Source organism: Chroicocephalus ridibundus, chromosome 2 (genome assembly GCF_963924245.1).
Source record: "Chroicocephalus ridibundus chromosome 2, bChrRid1.1, whole genome shotgun sequence".
Lineage (NCBI taxonomy): Eukaryota > Metazoa > Chordata > Aves > Charadriiformes > Laridae > Chroicocephalus > Chroicocephalus ridibundus.
In genome coordinates, this window is record NC_086285.1 from 165413698 (window position 1) to 165438025 (window position 24328).

At 53.2% G+C, this 24328-nt stretch overlaps 1 protein-coding gene across 3 annotated transcripts in view; it reads right to left on the minus strand.

Moving 5' to 3' along the window:
* Positions 1–24328, minus strand: part of PTP4A3 (protein tyrosine phosphatase 4A3) — a 52105-nt gene that overhangs the window by 19999 nt on the left and 7778 nt on the right. The window contains exon 1 of one of the 3 annotated variants that reach the window (XM_063327621.1): positions 2126–2346. The exons of 1 other annotated variant lie outside the window; for it this stretch is intronic. The gene's annotated coding sequence lies outside the window, so the exon portion shown is untranslated. Of the gene's footprint in view, positions 1–1378; positions 1518–2125; positions 2347–24328 lie in introns of those variants that run through there. One more of the 3 variants, XM_063327619.1, reaches the window with a different exon arrangement.

The following is a 24328-nucleotide window of genomic DNA, read 5'->3' on the forward strand; positions in this document are numbered from 1 at the left end:
GCAGCACTGCCACCAGGGAGGAGAGGTCCCAGGATGCGAAGAGCCATGGTGCCGTCCCCAGCCCGTGAGCGCAGCTGGGACCCAGCCAGAGGAAAGCCAACGCGCTGAGACTTCCTCTGGCCACATCCGCGACGAAGGAAACAGGAAAGGTCCAGGAGGAGAGCGACGGAAACAAAACACCCCGCAGGAGCTGGCGTCTGGGGGCAGGGGGTTAAGCGGCCAGCGGCACGTCCTGCTCCAGGTGCAGGGCCGGAAAGAGAAGATGGGGATGTCCTGGAAAAGCCGTGCCTGACACCGCAGGGAGGTGACGGCGGCTGCGGGATATCTGCCACCAGGAATAGAGCAGGGCCCAGCACTGTCTGCTGGGAGAACATTGTGGGGTTTTTCGCCCCAAGGGTCTTTTTTTGTTTGTTTCTTTTGCCACAGGGGATGTTTTCTGAACAGAACATCAAGAAGGAGGATTAAAATTGCACGGGCGCAGGGGGAGAGCGACGGGGAGCTTTCGGCAGCCCACTGAAACCCACCTGCGACATGAACTAGTTCACGCGTCTTCCTCCACATCCTTTTTTAGTGCACGGTAACTGCTGGCTCCCACGTAAACTGGCAGAAAAGAGTACAGCCCTTGGCTCTATAGCCCCGCTCAGATTTAAGGAGTTCGGTGGTATTTAGGCAGGAGGGAAAGATGCCGGCGTGGGGATTTACAAGCAGGAGGCACTCAGGAGACCGGGAAAGAGGGAGGAACAGGGAAGATGAGACAACGAGACAGATAAAAAGAGCACAGTCTTTGCAGCGCTGTGCAAGCCGAGAACACACCGGAGGCCCCGGTAACACGATCGACCCCTTTTTCTCTTTTATGTGCACCTTTTTTTCTTTGAAGGGAGGCGGAGACACAGCGTGGAAAGTGCCTAAAGCGGCCCTTTCGGGGTTGTTTTTGCCTCTCGCCCGCTTTGGTGCCGGTCCACAACCCCGACAGGACAGGGACCCCACGCCGACACGAGGATGCCCGCGATGGCCACCGGTGCCGGGGCTGCCTCTCCCATCCGGCGCGCGTGGGGCGACGCTCCAGAGGCAACGTGAGATGCTCCAGGAATCCCTTGAAGAACCCTTTAGCTGCGATTTCAGGTTTTCCCAAAGCAAACCGAATTTTCCCAAAGGAACCCCCCCCAAGCAACCCGAATTTGGGGTGTGCGCAGATGGCAATTTTTTTTTTAAACCAAATTCCTTTTTGCACCATAAAAGATTTAGCCGCTGGGAGAAGCTCATAAAAAACACAAAAAGGCACCAAATGTTCAGCACTGGCGGGGGGAAGGACCCTCCCCAGCCGAACGCAGCCCCCTCCCGGTCCTTCCCACCCCATCCCCGGCAGCGGACGACTCACGGGCAGCCGCTCGCAGCGAGATCCTGGTTTTTATGATCCGGGATATCCCCTCTCTGCCGCCTTCCCCCAGCAGCCGCGAGGAGCTCGCAGCTGCGGCGCCGACGTCAGAGGCTTTTCCTGGCTTGGATTTGAAGGGAAAGGAGGAAAAAAAAAAAAAAAAAAAGAAAAAGAGGGGGGAGGAAGAGAGGCCCACTCCACGGGGAAAAGTAATAGCAGGCTTCGGGCTGGCTGCCTCCCAAATCTGCAGAGGGTGCATCCCAGAGGGTTGTTTGTGCCGGGGGGCGGGGGTGAAAAGCTCGGTTGTTTGGGGATGGCTCGTCCACAGGGAAGTCCGGCACCCCAAATACTGGGGGCTAGCTCCCCCTGCCATCCTTCAGGGATTTATTTTGGCCAGAGGAATCGGGGAAGAAAAAAAAAAAAAGCCATTCTGCCTCTGATGGGGCATTTCCAGGCTTCCTGTCCTGCCCAAGAGTATCCTTGGAAAGAAAAAAAAAATAATCCCAAAGCAACATCCTCACCCCAAAACACACATAAGGGGGGAAAACCGACCCAAATGGTCCCCCCTCTGACAACTGCCACCGCCACGTGCCTCTCCCACCCGAATCTCTGGCGCGGCTGAACATCTGCTCAGCTTTTCTTGTGGTTTCTCGCAGCATTTCCAACAAATTTAATACTCGTGGCAGGTGTCTGAACGGCGAAATGCAGGGCAGGGGGGAAGCACCAGGAGCGCGGGCAGCAGCGGCTCACCCTGGGAAGGGCATGGTGGGGGCTGTCATGACCTGCCCTTCCAAGTACAGCTTGAGTCCGTGCCGAGGAGGCTATTTTTGCGAGAGGCGCAGCCTGCGTTCAGTTTTTCCACTGCCTTCCCCAAAACCGGTGTTTTGGCCCCTGGTCTTCAACCGTTCCGTTTTCCACCGGACCTGCACTTTGCTATTTGGCATGTCCCCGCTCGGTGGTGACATCCTGATGTGAAGATGTCCCTATGCCGTCTGGTCCTACCTCCTCGTCAAGCCAACGGCAGCCCTGACCAAAGGGCACCGGCAGCCCTTTCTGCGTCATCGGCGCATCTTGCACAACCTCCAACACCAACCAGCCGCGGTGGCTTTGATGGACATTTGTTGACGAAGAAGGGGGCTCCAGGAACTCAATCTACCCAACAGGTGGATTTCGACCTGCAGATAGTGCTGAAAGTACACCCTGCTCCATGACACGCCGGGGATGGGAACATGGGACAGAAGAAAACGTGCTCTGTGTGTGATAAGCCCCATGGAAAAGTCTTCTCTGGTGGCACCAAGCTATAGCCAGCATTGATGAGAGAAGCCAAGCTTGGGAGAAAGGCAGATTTTCCAAATCAATGGCACCAGGCTGAGATGGTGTTTGTGAGTCCTTGAGCTTCCTCCACCATCCAGACCCTGTGCTCTCAGGAGTTGTCCTCCCAAACCATCTCACCCTTGCTCCCCAGAACCGTGTCTACACATTTCACCCCACGGAGACAGGGTCACACATATCGTGACAGGCTACTAGGGTCGGCAACACCACAAGCCCTCTGCCTTGTGGTGGGAACCAGAGCACTTTTGAAGGCAGCCACCAGCCCATGGGGACAGTGCTGCATGGAAAACCCTGGGATGGCTCCTCCTTGTCCTCACCAGCCCCCACTGCTGCTTCTAGGGTTGTCCCCTTTCCAGCAGGATGGGACAGAGATGCTGCACGCAGGTAATAAGTGTCCCTCCAGGGCTACCAGTAATTCGGAGAGATGCCAGGGGGAACAAGAGGGGTGTCAGCCAGGATAACTAAAAGCTGTGGAGCAAGCGAAGGGAGATGGGAAAATGCCCTGCTGCTGCATGGGATGCTGCAAGGTCCCACAGTGCCCAGGCATGCTGCAGACCCCTGGCATGACAAGGTCCTAGCACATCCCACCAAGCCTGGCCCATCTCACCAAGCCTGCCCGTCTCACCAAGCACCAAACCTGTAGAGAAGGTTTTCCATGCTAACCCCTTCCAGAAGCCTCCTTAGCACCAGAAAAAAGCCATGGCACAGCTCCCTGGTTGCCACAGGACCTCTGCTCTGCAAAGGCAACACATCGGCAAAGCTGTGCTTTTATAAGCAGGTACATCCGAGCTGCCGGTTTTGGATGCAGGACTACGGGTATGGCCTGATCCTGTACTCTCTCCTACCTGCACCCGGCCACCGCCAGCCACAGGGACAAAACCCTTTGGTCTGAGCCGCTGCCGCTCTTGCACGAGAATCCAGTGCCAAGGGACGCTGTGCTGGCAGGCGCCGAGAGGCGTCCCCCACCCGCAAGAGCTCGCAGAGCAAATAGAGGTGTTTTTTCTTTCAAATAAAAGATCAAAGGCGACGAAAGGCCAGAAGTTCCAGCTGTTCTCGCTGGCGAGACATCGGTGTGTCTGCTTCTGTGCAGAGCCTGCCCGTGGCCGAGCCCAGGTATGTAAAGCATTGCCCCTCCTCCTCATCCCAATTTACACCCTGACAACATGGGAGATGGGGGACAAACTGGAAGGAGGAGAAAGAAGGATTGACCATCACTTTGGAGGAAGAAGATTGAGCCGGTGCCATGGCCTGTAGTGAAAGGACAAGGGGCAATGGTCTTAAACTAAGAGGGTTTGGACATAAGGAAGAAACTCTTTAGGATGAAGGTGATGAGGCACTGGAAGAGGATGCCCAAGGAAGCTGTGGATGCCCCACCCCTGGAAGTGTTCAAGGTCAGTCTGAATCAGGCTTTGAGCAGCCTGGTCTAGTGGAAGGAGTCTCTGCCCATGGCCCTTTCCATCGCAAACCATTCTGATTCTATGACTGCCCAGTGGCCAGGGTGGCCAGGTGGCACCACGGCCCTTCCCTGAGGATCTCCATGCCAGCACCCTCCCAGCTCACCTCTTCAAACTGAATTCAAGGTTTGCCATGGGATTAAAAATCCTCGCTGGAACAGGACTCTCTGAGCTTTAGGAAAATGTGCTGAAAACCCCTTTTGCATTGGGACCAGAGTCCTACAATGCTGCAGCTCAGGACATGGCCTTGGGCTGCCAAAATGGGTTCCCCTGTTCCAATCAAGTTGGTCTCCCTCCAGGCTGTGAACCAGCAGCAGAAAGTGGGCTACTGGTGCTCCAGATGAGCACGTTTTAAATCACATCCTCACTTGCAACGCAATGGTGCTCTGTCATGCCAAGGCTGCTCTCGGCTGCTCTTTGAAGCAAATCCAGCTAAAAATGGATTTGATGGCACGCTATAGAGATCTGGGAGGTTCTTGTCACTTAAATGAGCTGTCTTTCAATACATAAGATGAACAGAGTTGTCTAATCATATTCCTGTCACTCACAGGAAGGATTTCCAGCGGTGGTTTTATAAAAGCCAGCAAAACGCTCTGGGATCTCAGAAAGAGAAATTGCAATGATTTGCATGAGCAAAAAGCCTGATCCAAATATGAGATGTCAGAGCCACTGTGGGATGCTGCTACTCGCTTCTCTCCCCATCCCAGCAGGAAAAGTGAGGAGAAGGTCGTGCAGCACAGCCCAGCTGGCTCCAATGCACTGTGCCCAGGTGATTCTGGAGACCATTGAAGGAGAAGGACATGTCCTCAGGGGAATGGCAGAAAGAGAAGGAAAGACGAGATTCATAGAATCACAGAATGGTTTGGGTTGGAAGGGATCTTGAAGGTCATCTAGGTCACTGGACCAGGCTGCTCCAAGCCCCATCCAGCCTGGCCTTGAACACCTCCAGGGATGGGGCAGCCACAGCTTCTCTGGGCAGCCTGGGCCAGTGTCTCACTGCCCTGACAGTCAAGAATTTCTTCCTAATATCTAATCTAAATCTCCCCTCTTTCCGTTTAAAACCATTACCCCTTGTCCTGTCGCTCCACTCCCTGGTCCAGAGTCCCTCCTCATCTTTCCTGGAGCCTCTTTAGGTACTGGAAGGGGCAATAAGGCCTCCCCAGAGCCTTCTCTTCTCCAGGCTGAACAACCCCAGCTCTCTCAGCCTGTCCTCACAGCAGAGGGGCTCCAGCCCTCGGACCATCTTCGTGGCCTCTTTTGGACCCACTCCAACAGGTCCACGTCCTTCTGCTGTTGGTGCCCCAGAGCTGGAGGCAGCACTGCAGGGGGGTCTCACCAGAGCGGAGCAGAGGGGCAGAATCCCACCCCTCGCCCTGCTGGCCGTGCTGCTGGGGATGCAGCCCAGGATATAGTTGGCTTTCTGGGCTGTGAGCGCACATTGCCGGCTCATGTTGAGCTTCTCATCTACCAACATCCCCAAGTCTGTCTCCTCAGGGCTGCTCTCAATCCATTCTCTGCCCAGCCTGTATTTGTGCCTGGGATTGCCCCGACCCACATGCAGGACCTTGCCCTTGGCCTGATTGAACTTCATGAGGTTCGCACGGACCCACCTCTCCAGCCTGTCCAGGTCCCTCTGGATGGCATCCCTTCCCTCCAGCATGTCGACCGCACCACAGTTTGGTGTCGTGTCGGCAAACTTGCTGAGGGTGCACTCGATCTCAAGGTTTAAAGGTTTACATGCAGGAACCCCATTGCCAAGCATCATGTGAACACTGCAACAAGTGGGGATGCCACATCCCATGGGAATGGTGCACCCGGGAGAAGCAAATCCAACAGTAGGATGTTGCAACCCGAAAGGACCTTTCTGGACAACGCGGAGGTGAAGCAGTCATCGCACAGTGCTTTTCGGGCTGGAGGAGCCTGCGGTTTGCAATGCCACGCCGCTTCTCCCTGAAAATGCCCGAAAGGTTTCCAAGAGTGTCTGACTGCTCAAGAAATGCCCAGAAACGCTTACTCACGAGCACACTTTGGCTTTGACTTTCTTTCATTGGGATATTTGCATAAAACCGGTGCTGCCTTTAGGGAAATGCAAATTCCCCGCAGAAAGGGAAGCGTTTGAATGTGCTGGCTGCTCAGAAGCGCCGGGCAGGGAAGCAACGCTTTTATCACCTGGAAATTAAATAAAGGCTGAGATGTGAAGCCTCCCCACCCTGCTCAGCAGGAAAACTTCCTTAGCTCCTACAGCCGGATCCAGCAGGGATGGGACAGGCAGGACGCGGCGTTTCATCCGTGCTCTGCACATCCTCCCCGGCCCCAGGGGTACGCTTTAATGGCCTGGAGACACGCAAGCTGCTCCGGCTCTGCTCGGCTCCCGGATGGTTTCAGAGGTGTTTTGACACCCCGGCGTGGGTGGCATTTCCCAGCCACCCTTGCTGCGCTCTGGAGCAGGCTCTAACCAAGCTGAAAGCAAATGAGTTTCCCTGAATAAATTAAGCCACAACCCTGAATTCATCATTTATGATGAAGCCAGCAGCCAGCTACCGATGGTGGTAAAGGTTTTTAGGGATGCACGTGCACATGCCCTGCCTCTGTGCGGGGAAAAAAGGCAAAGGAGGTGAATGAAAAAGCAACCGCAAAAACAAGCAAAAAGCCAAAGCTGTTGTGGAGGGCAAAGTTCCCTAGTTCAAGAAGGACGGCCAACTACTGGAGAGAGTCCAGCGGCGGGCTACAGAGATGACCAAGGGACTGGAGCACCTCTCTGATGAGGAAAGGCTGAGAGACCTGGGGCTGTTCAGCCTGGAGAAGAGAAGACAGAGGGGATCTCATCAATGCTGAGCAATATCTAAAGGGCGGGTGTCAAGAGGATGGGGCCAGACTCTTCAGTGGTGCCCGGTGACAGGACAAGGGGCAACGGGCACAAACTGGAACAGAGGAAATTCCATCTCAACATGAGGAAAAACTTTGTTCCTTTGAGGGTGGCAGAGCCCTGGCACGGGCTGCCCAGAGAGGTGGGGGAGTCTCCTTCTCTGGAGACATTCCAAACTTACCTGGACGCGTTCCTGTCCAGCCTGCTCTGGGTGACCCTGCTTTGGTTGGCAGGGGGGTTGGACTAGATGACCTCCGAAGGTCTCTTCCAACCCCTACCATTCTGGGATTCTGAGAAAGGCTCTTTGTACATGACCCAAGGGAGAGGCAAACCCATGGAGCCTCATCCCATCCAAGCCAGCGATGTTCCAACCATCTCACTGCAGGCTCCTGGAGACCGAGTCGCTGTGCCGAGCTCTGCAAAACCAGTGGGACCAGCCCTGCCTTGCCATGGGGCATCACAGCTGGTGGTGGGACCACAGGGCAGCATCCCTCCAACGTCATCGGCTGCATGGACCACAAGTAAAACAGGACTGTGCCTAAAATCCAGGCTGCCCCACCACTGTCCTTTCTCTTCTCTGGCCACCCTGTGCTCACCGGGCACCACGGATCCCTTCCTTGAACTCCTTGCTCAGTGGCACCGGGTGTTCCTGCACATATGGGCTCTACAGGAGAGCCACGGGACCTACCCTGGGTGTTCCTGGTCTGCCAGAAACACAGGAGTGACTTGGCCGACCGGGTTAAATACTTGCTTTGAGATCCGGCCAGAGGAGGCCAGGGTGGTCCCAGCCTCTCCACTCCCAGGGGCGCACAGGATGATTTCAGCCTGGGAAGGGAGGCAGACAGCTATTCCCAATCCTGCCTGTCACGGGTGCACCCCGGGGAGCGTTTTTCTCCATCTCTTTCTCATGCCGCTTCCTAAAGAGCCGGGCCGCAGCAAACAGAAAATGCAACATCGAGGAAAATCCACGGAGACCTCGCAGAAGCGCAGAAACACCCAGCGCTGACCTACTGCTGGATCAGTTCCCCCATTAGAAGCTCCTGTGGTACGGAGAAGCAGCTAAATGAGGGCATTCCTATTAATGGATCTGTCTCCATGCTGAAATTCGTACTATTTTAACTATCTTAGCAGAAAAAACACCCTACGGCGCCCTACAGGAGCTGCGCACAGAGTGCTCGCAGCAGGCAGCACTACGGACGTTTTGCTGTTTAAAAAACAATTTAAATTTGGGATTGCACGTGACAACCAACAGCAACACCAACCCAGGGATGGGCTGGTTCAGCCCGAGGGAGCAGAGAGATGAGGGCCACCGAAGATGTCCCCTCCAGCCACAGGGCATGGATGGGGCTCATTCGCTCCAGCACAAAGTCAGCCGCACCCCTGGTTTTACTCAGCCTTAACCGGCACGAGAGCATCGGGACGTTGATGGGCGCCTTGGTGAGGGCACCCGGGAGCCGATCTTGCCTTGGGGGAATTATTAAAAAAACCAAAAAAGTCTATTTTCAGCTTGATCGATTCCCACCCCGTCTCCCCACAGACAGGCAGCTGTACTGGCACGGCACGGGGACGGGCAGCCAAGGGCCGCTAAATGAGCGCTGTAATTAAATGCTGTGGCACGGTGTGAAACTGCGCTGCGTGTTCCCAGGCGGGAATTTCCCCGGCATTTTCTTTTATCAGCTGGTTGATAAAACACTTCCCACCCCGTTTCCAGATCTACCGTAAGTGTCGGTTCACTAAACAGATGGAGTACATCCTCTCTGCCATCATTAGCATGCTCTAGACAGGCATTTACTAGAAACACAGCAGGACTTCCCCCGGCCTCCTCCCGTGCGCTGCATTTACTCCACCCCATGGTGGCACCTGAAGGACTTTGGGGACCTCACCAAGAAGCTTCCTGTCAGGGTCTGGAAACACCGACCCACCTCTCCTGTGAAGCTGGACATTCCTGGGATGTAAATTAATGTCTCCTGTGAAGCTGGACCTGCATTTGGATGGATGCACCCGTGAAGCCTTCACCCAACTCAACTGCAAAGGGGCACCTGCCCCAAATCTGCTCCCAGGAGACCAGCACAGCGCACGGGTCTTGCACTGGGGTAAGACTAGGAGATTTTGGTTAATACCGAGGATTAACTCTGAGCTCACTCGCTTCGCCGGCACCATGGCAGGCAGGAGCAGCGTTGTGGGCATCGCTGCCTCCAAAGTTGGTGACAGTCACCAAGCCCTCACCAGCAGCACGCCCCGGCCATCCTCCCGGCTTGCGGCCACAGCCCCAAGGACGAGGACGATTCCCAGCAACCGGGACCACAGGTACATCCCTTTGATGCCAGGGCGCTGATAAAACCCCGGTCCTTGACCTGTCCACTTCAATAAAGCAAACACGAGCTCAATGAAATCTCCGCTAACTTTAGCAGATGCCAATTTTAGCAGCTGGCAGGAGGAACCGCTGCCCAGCTGCGCGCGTGACGCCTCTTCTGCATTTTATCCCTCGCAGAGCCTCAGGCATATATTCTGATTTTTTTTAGCGCCTGAAGACAGCTTTGGGGAATATACAGCGGTTTTTAAAGTAACAGAGGAAAGAAAGCAGGATTTTAAGGGGATGTAGGAAGAAAAAAAAGCCTTATTCTGAAACGGCATCCGCCAAAAAACCCGCAGTAATAGGATTTGCTGGCAAAACCTGCACCCACGTGCGGGACACCCCAGCGGGGGGCTTGTTATCTCAGAGGGAAGGAGTAAGCTTAGGTGGCTGTCCTGTGCGAATCTTACTGCACATTTGCCACCATTCAGATGGGCTTAAAATGTGGTATTTTTTTCAATTTCCACTTTTGGAAGCAATTTGCCATGCCCCTACAGTTTAGCAAAGAGCAACGTGATGGAGGATGCTCAAGAGCAGCTCAGGGATCCACAGCAAGATATCTCCATGTGAGATTAATCCAGCTTTAAACTACCAGATTTTGAAGTCAAATTTTTAGTCTCCAAATCCCGCCCTTTTCCACGAGTTCATTTTCAGGAAGCTGTCCTATACACTCGCCTCGAAAAATGTTTCTCTCTGGCTTGCGTCCATTAAATCAGATAATTGGGAGTTTATAAGTTCATAACTTGAACCCAAGTCAGAAAGTTTCGTCTTTCATTTTCCAGGGCTGATCCATTGCCAGCCTGGCCTGAAACGCGGGCTTGCTTCGAGCTCGCCGTCATTTCAGAGTTCATTTGCAGTTTAAAGCGATGCTCTGCTCCTGCCTGACGTCTCCTGTGCTCAGCGCCGGCGCGTACCGGCACGGCTTGTATCTGCACTCCCCAACGCCTGCGTGGACCCACCTTGTTGACCTTGATCGAGAGAAATGCCCCTGGATTTGCTTCTTTGCTAAGAAATTCAGAGGGATGTCAAGCAAGGATTTTGATCCTGCGGCTAGATATTGTGTTGTGGGCTGCCCCGTGCCCGAGCGATCACCCTTGATGCTGAGCGCAGGCAGCAGAGCCAGGGCACACCACCTTGGGCTTTTACTTTTATCTCTAATGCGGGCATTTCAGTGTTTCCAGATTGAGCTTTTTTTTTCCCTCTGCTACACCAATACAAGAATTCGAGCTTCCTTGTTTCACTGAACCTGGCTGTATTTCTCCTCTGCAAAGTCAACAAGAAGAGCAGCCAGCTTTTTGGCTCCCTTGGAAACTTTGTGGTCCAAGAAAATCAGACGAAACATTTGAATATGCTCAAGCTCGCTCGTCAACAGTCTGATTTCTTAGGGACCTGACCCCGCGTTCAGGCTGACCGATGCTGCACCGACAGCAATATTTTTGGGTCCTGTGTGAAATACTCCTGCAACAGCCCCGCTGCCAAGTCTTGCAAAAGTTCCCAGGCTGAGAGGCTGCCGCTGGATGTGAGGAAGGAGCATCCATCGCAGGGTTCATGTGAGTTGCTGAAACATCTCAGGACACTGGGGAAGGGTCAGAAGCGGGGAGAGACATGCACCACTTAAATACAACTCAGTCAAAGCACCAAAATACATACAGAAGAGCGCCTGACATTTCATATCGCCTGTCACAGAAAGGTTAAGCTTGGAAGGGACCACCTCCAACCTCCCCAACTGACGAAGCTTCATGATGGGCATCTCACTATTGATGCTTTGGCACCTTCATGGACGCCCTGCAGATGAAACAGGTCACCACATTCACGTGTCCCCGACAAGCCTTGATGGACAGATGGGACTCCCGGTCCCAGCTACTTGGATTCTGCTCCCCTCAGGAAATTTAGCATCTTAAGTATATGTCTGGTGTTAAAGGATATAATTTGCTCTCTCGTTGCCCTGCCCAAGGTCGCCGAAGGACACAGACCCACACATAGGGCATTCCAGCCCAACCTGGAGACACAGACCTCCTTTCCCAGATGCCCCCTCTCAGCTCCAAGCAGCACCAAACTGATCCCATGGGGTCCTTCATGTGATGGGAAAAGCACCCCTCAACCCCAAGATGCCGCCATCACCCCGAAACCTCCATGGAGTCTTGTCCGCAAGGCCCGTCCAAGGCGCGGCACCCGGTCGTGGCCGGGGATGAGGCATCCGGCCGAGCCCGCAAGGTGGAAAGTTCAAGTGGCTGCTGTTTATTTGGCTTTGCAGAGAGCAGTCGCCCAGCCTGAACGTAGGCCAAGCACCTTCCCATCGCAGGAAGCGCCGCGGGAGTCTTTAAATAACCACCAGTGGTCAGGGCTTTGGTTTACAGCTCTGCTGGATGGAAACCAGCCCTCACGCCACATCCGCTTCAGCCCTTTCTGGGTATAAATGACATGTGCTCACCTCCCTACCTCCTAGGTCTTCATCTGTATACCCACCAGGACCACGTGGTTCATGGAAGCTTGCTAGAAGCAGAAAAATATCTCTGAGCGTAAGCATAAAAACACACATGGGCTTTTCCTCCCTTGTGCAAGATGAATTGTATGTCCTACAGTCAAAGCTTCGCTTTGCTTCCGTGTAAACGAGCAGCTCCCTGGGGCTCTCCTCGCCCTCCCTGCCCTGACGTTAAGGTCCATATTGAACAACTCACCATACTTTAACATCCACCTGCATCCTTCCTTCACCACTATAAGGTGCTCCTCACCTTCCTGCCACCAGGCTGGTGCACTGCCAGTTCATACGGTTAAAACCAAGAATAAAGTTCTTCCCCCAGGAGAAGGGGAAATGCCAATTTTCCCCCAAGAAAATGCCAAGATCCCCCCCCAAAAAGGCTTTCGCATGTATTTCCCCGGGGGATTTGAAGCCAGGAACCTTGCCAAGACTGGGACTGAAAGGGTCACCCAACAAATCCCGCTTTACCGATGGAAAGTTCCCAAACGCTGTTCGCTGGGAAGCCCGGCTGGTTGGGGATTTTGGCAATGCAGGCTTGCCAGGACTCTGGGGAATAGACATGAGGTTTTTTTACCTATAGCTGTCATTAACAGATTAACCTAAAATGACGGCTGGCAAGAGGAAGCTCCGTAAACAAGCAAAATAGCTTTTTACAGTCAGAAAACAAGACCTTGCCTTGACCTCCTCTTGGGCAGATTCACTGGCACGCAGCAAACCAGTATTTTATTCTAAACTGCGCCTCTGAAAAGTAAAAAAAGGCTGCTTCCTTGACACTTAAGTCAGGTAAGGACACAGCGGGCTGTTCTGCCTTATAAATAAGCCTGCTCTTGTATACACACGTGTTTTAAACTAAGCTTATGAAATGTAAACACACAGGCTTTTACAAAAAAATAATCGAGCCTCCCTGAAACCATTTAATCGCGGCTGAGCCAGGCTTCCTTCGCTACTTCAGAGGTCTGTGCAGGGGATGCTCCCTTAGACCCACAAAACCCCTTAGAGACAAATCTAACACTCTCACAAACGCACAATTCCATTTTCAATTTTTGCATTCCCTTGAAGGGTTGCCTAAAAACAATGCAAAAAGGATCAAAATATGGTATTTTTCCTAAGGACCATCCCTGGAGCTGCATTTTCGCCTTGGTTCCGAAGCATGAGGTTATAGGAAGGAGAGGGCAGGGTGGGAAGGGTCCCTTCCGACTCATGCGTACAGGCGTACTTTCCACGCTGCCTACCTTCTTTGCACCGAGATGGGCAATTTTTCTGTTTGTCCCTGTCCTCTACGCTCCAGGAGAGGAGCCAACCATCAGGAAATCTGGTGTGTAAAAATAAAACACAGTCTTGGCTTTGAAGGGGCAGGTGCAAGGAGAGAAACTATTTTTAACCCTTATTTCACAAGAGGGGAATGCCGGGACCCCTCTGCGCAGGACTTGCCTGAGTTTAGGAGATTTATTTGGAGGCGGTGGCAGGGTCTGACTGGTGGTTAATCCTGTTGCTGGGGGATCGGACATCAAAGCATTCCTGGATCTGCTGGGGAAACGGGAAAGGCGGCAGACGGCAGCTCTGCCTCCTCCCCGTGCGGCTGCTGGGGCGACAGGCGGCACAAAACTGATGTCTGTGGCTCTCCATGACCCAGAAAAGCTGTCAAGATGTCTGAGTAAGCTCCTCGGGCTGGATCTTCCTGCTTGATTTGTTGGGTTTCCATCCTGATGCAAGCACAAGCCAAGTAAATCATGAGGAGAGGAGCTGGGAATGCCCAATGGGAAATAATAGGACCCCAATGGAGACCCATTGCTGCCACCAGCCAGAGAAGGTGTGCGTGACTTTCTTCCATGCCAGCTAGACCCAGACAAGCATCCTTCAGGCTTTGCGCTTCGTTCCCTCTCTAATTAATGGAGAGAGAAAGGGTAGTTGCCATCTATGTGGAGCAAACCAACTTGTGGAGCTATCTCCCCATCCTTTATACTAACTATGGTGGGAGCATGGGGCAGTCACCTCCCCAGTTTAAGAGGTATGGCAGGGTAACAGGAACCTGGAACAAGTTGCCCAGAGAGGTGGTGGAGGCCCCATCCCTGGAGACATTCAAAACCCGCCTGGACACGTTCTTGTGCAACCTGCTCCAGGTGACCCTGCTCTGGCAGGGGGGTTGGACTAGATGATCTCCAGAGGGTCAGGCTTGCTCTGAGCAACCTCATCTAGTTGAAGATGTCCCTCCTTACTGCAGGGGGGTTGGACTAGATGACCTTTAAAGGTCCCTTCCAACCCAACACATTCTATGATTCTATCATAACTCCCAGCCTTGCTGTGCAAACATCACTGCAATGGAAATAAGTTATTTTGATCCGTTTCTGCTGAGGCCTTAGGACCTTTCCAACTACCCCTTGGCATCATGGTCTTAACGAAAATCCTAGCCATGAAGACGGAAGACAGCAACCTTGAAGAAGGTAGGATCCTACCAGCTGATGGAGACAGGCACAAGGAGTACACCTCAATAATGGAGATGACAGAGCACTGCATGAGTAGTTTCACCTCAAGCTTGACTAAGTATTGGTTTGGGAGGAGATTGCAAGGTGAATACTTTAATTTGAATAAAAGCTAGAAAATGAGTTTGCACTGAGGGCTTCCTAAAGTCTTCTGCCATTTGTTGGGGACACTTTATTCCCCTGCTGTAGGAACACACTGGTAAATGCAATGGTCTGGCCATCAGAGACCAACCACCCAGGAGTCAAACAGCTGGTCCACCAGTCCCAGGGGAGATTCAAGAAGGACCAGCTTCCTTGATGGGGAAGGCAAAGGGAAAATTTTAGGAATTTGCCCACCATGAGTAGAATACCAAGAGCTGACGAGTCAGGCAAGCTGCAAGGCCATGAGACTAGTGGCTGGCGTCCCTGTGTCCATCCTGGGATCCATGGTAGAAGCTTTTCCTACCGCAGATAGAAGATGGTTCAAACATCTTGTGAGCAGTGATCCCAGAGTTAACATTCCATCTTGGAGATGAAGAGCACGTGGAAGATTTAGCAGGACACGACATCTTACAAAGAGTGGCTAAGGTTAACATTGTCAAAGGCTGGGCTCAAGACTTCTCCATCCAAGGAACCAAACATCCCCAGGCAGGCAGCCCTGGGGGACTTCTGGGTATACCACATAAATCTCCAATCTCATTAAAGCTCTGAAGACCATAGAATTTAGCTCCTGACCTTCTCTGGAGCAGAAAACGACAAAACGTTTCCTGTTATTTATAGCAGATGGAGAGCCTGATGGGAAAACCCCACTTGTGAAACGTGGGCTGCTTGCCATGGCTGCTCTGCAGAGAACGGTCAAGCTGCTCCGAATTCCTGCCTGACGGACTGCTCCACCCCTGCAGCCACTTCACCCTTGCCACGACTGTGCCAAGAGGCTGCGCAAGAGGAACAGGAATATGGATCTTGCTCTCGTTGGCCCTCCCAGGCCATGCTCGCATGGCCCCCGACATCAGAAGGACATGGACCCGTTGAATTGAGTTCAGAGGAGGGCCACGAAGATGATCCAAGGGCTGGAGCGCCTCTGCTATGAGGCCAGGCTGAGAGAGTTGGGGTTGTTCAGCCTGGAGAAGAGAAGATCTGGGGAGACCTTAGAGCCCCTTCCAGTATCTAAAGGGGCTACAGGAAAAATGCAGAGGGACTCTTTATCAGGGAGTGTTATGACAGGACACGGGGTAACAGCCTCAAACTGAAAGAGCGTAGATTTAGATTGGGTATCAGGAAGAAATTCTGTACTGTGAGGGTGGTGAAGCACTGGAACAGGTTGCCCAGGGAAGTTGTCAATGCCCCATCCCTGGAGGTGTTCAAGGCCAGGCTGGATGGGGCTTTGAACAACCTGGTCTAGTGGGAGGTGTCCCTGCCCATGGCAGGGGGGTTGGAACTAGATGGTCTTTAAGATCCCTTACAACGCGAACCATTCTGTGATTCTGTGATTCTGTAAACTGAAAAAGGGTAGATTAAGATTAGATATTAGGAAGAAATTCTTTCCTCTGAGGGTAGTGAGACACTGGCACAGGTGGCCCAGAGAAGCTGTGGCTGCCCCATCCCTGGAGGTGTTCTAGGCCAGGCTGGATGGGGCTTTGGGCAACCTGGTCTAGTGGAAAGTGTTGGAACTGGATGATCTTTAAGGTTCCTTCCAACTCTAATCATTCTATGGTGATTCTACAAATTCAGCAAGGCTGAGTATCCCAGAAGAGGGGGCTTCAGCCTTGGAGCTACCAGGGACCTGGCAGCCCTTGAGGACCACCCATCACTCATATGACGTGTCACCTAAATGTGGCTGACCTTATTACCTTGGAGGTGTTTGACAGCCTTTTAGGGAATCTGAGGAGAGGGCACAGCGCCGTTGCCCATCTCCAATAGGTGCTACCCACCTCCTCAAAGCATGCTGGGGCAAGCACTGGCATGTTTGTTTGCTGGCAGGCCAACTTCCACCACCCTGGCACGCACTGAAGGTACTTTCCAATGAGCTTAGTCACGCAAATGCAGGAAACCTGGCAGCCCACGGCAAGCTCTTCCTGCAACGGGACAGGCTTTGCTGTGGGCTTGTTAGGTGAGAGCCTCCCAGCACCAGTCCCGCTCAAGATGAGCGTTTGCTGTCACGCTGTCGAGGAGGATTCCCATAGCTTCTGTCTTGGGACAGCGCCAGCATGGGTTCTTCTGCTCGCTTCCAGGCCGAGGGAAGCAAGCTGTTCATCACACGCTGCCGTGAGAGGCTGTGAATGAACTTGCAGCCGTGACGGGAGCAGCCGGCGCTGGAGCTTGCCGGGCTTGGCTGCCGCGACGGTGGCTCTTGATCGGTTGAAATGCTGCGATGTACAACCGGGCCACGTATCGACCACTGCCCTGCCATGGTCTAAAATAAGTCACAGGGCTGGGGGAACAGCAGGGTGACAGTGAGCGTCTCCCACACCAACACAGTGGTCAGCAGCTGCTGAGATTGAGGACCACGCTGGGAGCAGCATAGGTCACACTCCTGAACTTCACCTTCACCAAGATGCTGTTGCTCTTGCCCAGGCAATGATGCTATGGGTAGGATTCAGCTTGAGAGCAGAAACCTGAATTTAGGGACCCAGGAGTCTCATTATAGTCATCATAGAATAGTTTGAGTTGGAAGGGATCTTTAAAGGTGATCTACTCCAACCCCCCTGCGAAATGAGCAGGGACATCTTCAACTAGATCAACAGAGACTCGCCCTGAAGGAGTCACCTGGTGCCTGGCTTCTTGGTGGGCTTCTCCTGTCCTTCTCTAACTGCCATAGCTCCACCATCGGTGAATCCCCACGGTCCCGTAGCCACTGTGGGACCACATCCTCACCAATAAAACCCCAAACCATGGCCAAGACCCTAGGTGCATCTCCAAAGAGCCCTGCCAGATCTTCTCCCAGGGAGATCTCAGCCCTTGTGATAGACAAGTTCCTCCTAAATATCCCCAGGCGGTTTGCCTGCAACTCCAATTAATAACACCATATTTTGTCAACAAAGTCGGGTCAGCAGCAATTCATAGACTTCAAGCTGGTTAACCTTTTTCCACCAAACAAGCCCAGGGATATTTTCACTCCCTGCCCTTGAGAAGTTTATTTGTGTAGGACCCGTCCACTTACCAGCTTCTGGCAATTTAAAGACACGTAAGGAGTGTAACCGCTTTCTAATAGCTGGGGAAAGACTTTATGGTTGTGGCCAGGGCTCCCCAGCACTGGGGTTAGAAAAGCAGAGACCTGCCAAAGCTGCCTGAGAGAGTCCAAGAGGCTTGTAACTAGCCTGGGAGAGAAACCAGGGTGAGTGCAACGGCCCAGCCATCAACCACAGATGCAATGAAATCTTCTGTGGAGAACTTGTAGAGTTCTTGCTGGAGGCAAAACACATGGACTGGGGTCATGGCGTCCCAAAAGAAGACCCAACAGAGAAGGCACATCAGAGAAAGAGAAAGCCATCCCTACTTTCAGCCTTTTCCATGTCCTATCAGCCAGGAGGAGATGACCCAACACCAAACCAGTTCAAGCTTCCCCAGTGCCCTCCACCACCGAGGACCACATCTCATCATCTGATGCTCCCACCATTTTGAAGCAATAGCAGATGTAAAGAGCAGAGCCAAGAAAATGGACTATCTTAACCTTTGCTGGCAAAGATTTCATGCCTTACAGAAGCAGAAAGACCATGGAGGGAGACTTCTTCATCTTCCTCCCAAGACGTGTGGGATGCATCTTTCACCGTGGGCTGCCGCAGCTCACAGATGTTTCTGCTCTGTGTAGCCCAGAAACCTTCGCCATGATTCAAAAGGGTTGGAAAAAAAGGGATTTAACCGAGACTCCTGCGCTGCCTGGGCTCTCCTGGAAAATGATTTACAGATGCTGCAACTGGCTGGCGTGCTCTTCACCCAGACAGAACAAGCATCTGGCAGGCCCATTATTCCTGCCTTGCGTGGAGGGTGTGTCCTGGAGATTTATTGTCCAGATATAAAGTGACTGAGCTCTGTCCCGGGAGCACTGTGAGGGAAAAGCAAAGAGTTTCTTCATAAAGAGCCTGCTTATCACAACTGTAATTATTTGCACATGAAGAGGAGGCCAGGAGGGCAAAGGCACCCCAGGGTGACATGGGGAGGTGACACGGGGCTGGCTCCAGCGGGCGCTGCCAGCCGGAGGAGGGTGTCTGGTGTGGTGGAGGAACGGCTGTCCTGGAAAGGGGCAGAGAAAGCCATGCCTTTTAACAGCAGTTGGGATATTTTCTCCGGCACATTCCTCTCCCTCCAGTAATCTTCTGGGAGCGTGGAAAGATGGGTTGTGAAACCCAATTCCTTGCCGCTGGCATCCCTTTGGGGACCCCAGTGGCCAGAGCAGCCTTGCACAGGGGATGGACAATCATCCATCACATTGCAAATGCCGAGACACTGATAATTAAACCGGGTGATGAGGTGAAAGCTTTTCGCACCATATACCTCCTCCCTGGCCTGGCCTGTCCCTGCAGCAGGGTGGACTCGGGCAGAGCTTCTCAGACTGGGGCAAAGGATAAGAGCATGCTCTGCGTGATGCAATATTTACCTCTTCTTGAGATTTGGGTGAGGTCATGCATTTGCATCACTTGGGGCCGTATTTGCTCGGGGACAGAAAGTTAAATCCTCCAGGTTTCGGAGTAAGCCCTAGTTCAGAGCAGTAGGTGGAAGAAAAGCCTGGTGGGATGTGCTGGGCTCCTGGGCGGCTCCTCCAGGCTAAGTGGGACCTTGCATGACATCTCCATCCATCCCACCGATGGGCAGGACATCGGGTTGCATCTGGCAGCGGTTTGCCAGGATGCTGATGACAGCCACGCACCGGGCTGAGCCGTGCGCGTCCCTGTGACGTGCCTTTGCCCGCCTCTGGTTTCAATTAAAGCCGCTAATAATTTTAGCAAGAAAACCCTGAACCAAGCGCATCCCGCAGCGAGCTCGCTAACGCCGGCCAGATGTGCTGCTCCTGGCAGGTGTCGCGGTGGCCACAAATGTGCAGGTGGCTTTGCAGGGGGAAAGTAAGAAAAAACCACAAAGTTATGGGTAATTGTCATCAAACCAAGTCTTCTGGGCTCAGGAAAACTGAACCAAGCTGGCCCTGGATGCTTTGCAGACTGGGCTTGGGTGAGGCCCTGGGGCTGTAATGGTTTTATTTAGGGCGTGCAATAACCTTTGGCTCCTATTGTATTTACGTTTGCCAGAAAGACAGTTGGTCTGGCTGGATTAAAGCCGGCGGTAATTACATGCCAATGCCTCCTCTGCAGCGAGGAGGGGCAAAATGGAAAAAGAAAACCGCGTGTGCATCTCCCCCGCTCACCGCTTTGTGCGGAGATGGCCCCTCGCCCTCCCACGAGCAGAAATCCAGCTCGTGCCCAGCTTTGGAAAGTTATTGATGAGGCAGTCCGAAAAGGAGGAGAGATGTGGAAATCACTCCTGGTGTCAAAACGCATTTTGTAAGCGGCCAGCTGCATCCCCTAAAGGACACCCTCCGCCTTGCCCAGCCATCGACCCAGCGAGTGGCCTTCCCACCTTCCCCAAACGCATGCGCAAAATTCAAAACAGATGCTCCAAAACGCCTGGTTGAAGACGTTCCCTTTCATTTGGTAATTGCTGCTTCCGAGGGAGAAGATCTTAAGTGGTCCTCAAACCCTCTTGAATGACCCAGACACTGATTTTGGTCCTTCTTTGGCTTCAGAGCATCTCTGGCTTTGGCATCTAAGACACCCTGCTGCTCCTCATCCTCTCTCCCCAGCAGCTAATGGCCAGCCTCAGCCTCCTTGCCAGTATTGGCCCCCCTGGGGCTGGTTTATAGCCACCCACTTGCCACCAGCCGCGCACAACCCCACTGCAAGGAGTGTCAGGATGCCATGGAGATGGGCACCACTGCTCCCCCAGCGCCAGGCAGGCACGGTGCGGGAAAACCAGCCCGGGGCACGCAAAAATGAGGTGCAAAAGGCAAAACTAAAATGTTACTTGCAATAATGGTAGTGATTAACACCTCCACGTGAAACTACAGCAGGAGGAAATCCCCCCGTCCAGCCGCTACAGCTATGCTCCCCCCCCCCCAGTTTTAACTTACGCAAGACTGAATTTAATTGAGGTACATTTGCACCGAGGTTTCCTCTTGTCCTCTTCAGCCACTGCATTTCTAGCTTTGACAAATAAACAGCCAGTCCTCAAACCTCGGGCCCTTTATTGCTTCTGGTTCCTTCCCCTTCGTTTCTACGAAATGAATAACAGGAGCAGAAGGTTGCAAAACAAGCACTGACCACCCCTGGCTCCAAATACAGCAAGAAAGCAAATAAACGGGGAGAGAGGAAGGAGGAAGATTGACTGCAGGGAGAAAATGCCCAGCTGCACCCACCATGAGTGCTGGAAGCCGTGGATGCTGATTTAGGCGGTGAGAAAACACAATGCAAAAAGCAAAACCAGCGATACCATCGACAAGCGCACGGTGCGATGCACTCCGGTGCTGGAGCTGCAGCGGTGAAGGAGCCCATGGGCTGCTCAAAAACTCAGGGTGGAAAGTTAATGCCCGACGTGATGTACTAAACAGCCACGGCCCGGAGAAGAGGAGCTCGGGGTCAAAAAAAAAAATCACTTAACGTGGAAAGGTCCGCTGGTTTCTCCCCAGGATCTGCTGCTGATCCTCGGTGCCAGATTAGCATCGCTCTCCCCGACAGCGGAGGCGAGCGTTAGGGGGAATTGCGTTGTGCCAGCCCAGCAGCTTCGCTGGAAACCGTGAGAGATGAGAATAATCCTGCTAATAACCGCAGAGCCCAGCTCCTCCTCGATGATGCCAATTTACGCCTGGTTTAATGAGGGCATGGCGTGATGGAAGGACTCTGCGGGGGAATATAAAATCCTGCCTCAAATGGACACACGTTGATGCAGTTTAGATTAGGCAGCACGGAAAAAAAAATAAACAAAAATACGTTTCTAACTAAAGGAACTAACTTGGAGAAAGTAAGGAGCTGGTGAGTGATGGCACCTGGAGCATCTTTCTTTCCATCGAAGGTATCAGCCGGGCTCTGCCTGCCAAGGAGAAGGCAGGGGTCCAAACTGGGACGGGCCAACCAGCATCCCAGCATCACCAGGAATAAGCACAGAGCTTCCACAGAAAGTGGAAAAAGGCATCTGTGTGCAAAGAAAACTTGCGCCAAAGAGGTTGAACGTGGCAGGGAAAAGAACACGCGGAGGAAATGAGACCCCAAGGTGAGAAATAACCACCCTTGGGGGGGAAAGCAAACACCTCGCAGCTCCTTCTACACCCGAGCAAGCTCCCAGCCACCGCTCTGAGCACAGAGTTTTGCAAGGTCTCATCTACAAAGCCTCAAACTCCCCCTTCAAAGGGCTTTAAATCAAAAAGTATTGCACTCCAGATGGTCCAACGTGCCCGAAAAGGTGGTAAGGAGGCACGTGCATCACAGAATGGCAGGGGTTGGAAGGGACCTCTGGAGACCATCTAGTCCAACCCCCCTGCCAAAGCAGGTTCACCTAGAGCATATTTTGCTCTGATGAACTTAGGTGTTGTAAATCCACTTCAGCCTTTGAGCAAAGCGCCTGGCACAGCCGTGCACAGAAAACTTCGGCTTCAGAAAGGCCAGGGCTGAGATTAGCACGGCCGGGAGCACAAGCGCTCCTGCCGCTACCTGAGGTTGCCAACCCAAAGGAGAGGGAAGGGCATCACTGAAGGCTGCCGTCAGAAAAAAACACAACCTCATCCTCCACCAAAACAGCATTGCAAAAGAGGAGCATGCTAATGAAATTAGATGGCTTCAAATTGTGAGGATGGTCAGGGTGTCCTTCTGCAGGCTGGGACCATCACTGGTGAGAATGTGGAGAGCCTGCATAGAATCACAGAATGGACGGGGTTGGAAGGGACCTCTGGAGATCATCTAGTCCAACCCCCTGCCAGAGCAGGGTCACCCAGAGCAGGTTGCACAGGAACGCGTCCAGGCGGGTTTGGAATGTCTCCAGAGAAGGAGACTCCACCACCTCTCTGGGCAGCCTATGCCAGGGCTCTGCCACCCTCAAAGGAAAGAAGTTCCTCCTCATGATGAGATGGAACTTCCTGTGTTCCAGCTTGTGCCCGTTGGCATGGTTGGTTTTCCTCTGTTGACAAGAGGATGAGCTACAGATGTGAGCTGCTGAGGCCGTCTCCACCCCAGGGATGGATCAAGACCAGGTTAGATGGGGCTTTCAGCAACCTGGTCTAGTGGGAGGTGTCCCTGCCCGTGGCAGGGGGTTGGAACCAGATGATCTTTGAGGTCCCTTCCAACCCAAACCATTCCATGATGGGGAAGCCTCGATGCTCTTACGCCCCCTCCATCCATTCTCAACCAGGAAAAATGGGCTTATTTAGGTTGGCAGACCCCCAGCGCGTGGTACAGCCTGCCAGAGGATGAATACCAGAGCAGGGAAAAACGCCATCCGAGCTAAAAGCCAGCGCGGGTACAAGAAGAACGAGGCCAAATGGGTACGAGTCATCCACAAATAAATTTAAGCTGGAAACGAGAGCAGTTTGCATCCGTGCGAGCAGCAAGGCTCCGGCAGCGGCTTTCCCGGAGGACTCGCCAGGGTCAAACGGCTCATTAGTTTTAAGAAGGAAGCTGGCAGGGGGTTTGCATCACGGCTGCCTGTAACGGCGGGGAGGATCGGCCTCCAAACCAGCCAAAAATCGGTGGTGGCCTCCGGGGCTGGCTTCAGCAGGATGTGGGTCTTCTGCCCCAGCCCGCATCCCGCCCGGCAGCCGTACCTGCGCCGGTGGGGTACCGAGGGATGCCAACCACATCTGCTTGCTCTGGGAGAGAAGAAAGCTGCACAGGGAGTAAAATAAAAAGCCCCGGCTGCGTTTTTCCAGCTGACAGGAGCTTAAACACCGGCTGGGACTTGGGCTCAGGGCCCTCCGTGTAATTCTACTTGGCTTGTCTTAAGACAGCGGCTCTACTCCCCGAGCACCCGATGAGCATTTCGGTAATAGCAGGGGGAATCGGACCTACTCGTCAAGCGTGTTGCTATTTGTGCAAATGCTGCGTACCGGAGGGAAGCTTGAAGAACAAGTCCCCTTTTTATAGCGCGTTGTATGCTGGCAGCCAGCCTGCAAATTAGAAGGAATTCAGAGAGGAGCAACAACAACAACAAAAAAGCCTAAGGGGCTGGAGGGATTAGTCTTGGAGGAAAGGAAAAAAAAAAAAGAAAGAGAAAAAAAAAAAAAGAGAACTAAGTGTGTGGTCTGGTGGATGGGACTTTGGGCTGGGATTGGACCCACTGCTGTCCCACGCGTGGCAAACCTCCCTCTGCAATTTGCAGGTTTCCCTACCTGTCCTTAAGTAGCAAGATGTGTTTTCACCTGCCTCAGGAGACAGCCCCACCACGTCCACCCAGGAAAAAAAATATTTAAAAATTTATATATACAATAGAAACTTAATTAAGAAGCTGCCAGAGCAAAGCAGAGCCCGCAAACAAAATCGGTTTGAACTGGGAGCGGGCTGAGCCACCCAATAAAGGGTGCGTGGGGAGGAAACCTGGGGTTTCTAGGGTGGTTTTACCCCAAACCGGCTCAGTTTATCCCCAAGCCCTTTGAAGGTCTACACAGAGGTGCAAGCTCTCTGCCTGTACGAGGCCCTGCTATCAGCATCCCCGCTATCAGTGTCCCCGCTATCAGCATCCCCATCATTTGGGGCGCTGAGAGGGGCAGGAGGTGACCCAGACCATGGGTTTAATCGCCAGCCTTCAGCCTGGCCGTGCTTGCAGTGGTGGCAGGGCCCCGGAAAGGGACTTGGGCAGGAGCCCAGCACCGTCCTTGCAAGGAAAGGCTTGGCTGTCCCCAGCTCGGGGTACCCAGCCTCATGGGGACAGCCCCATCACCGGCAGGTTGTACCCCCCGGGGGATACATCACCCCGGGGAGCATCAGCGCAGGGACATCCAGAGCCTTTTGGGGGCGGGGGAGGTGGGGGGAAAGTGCGGA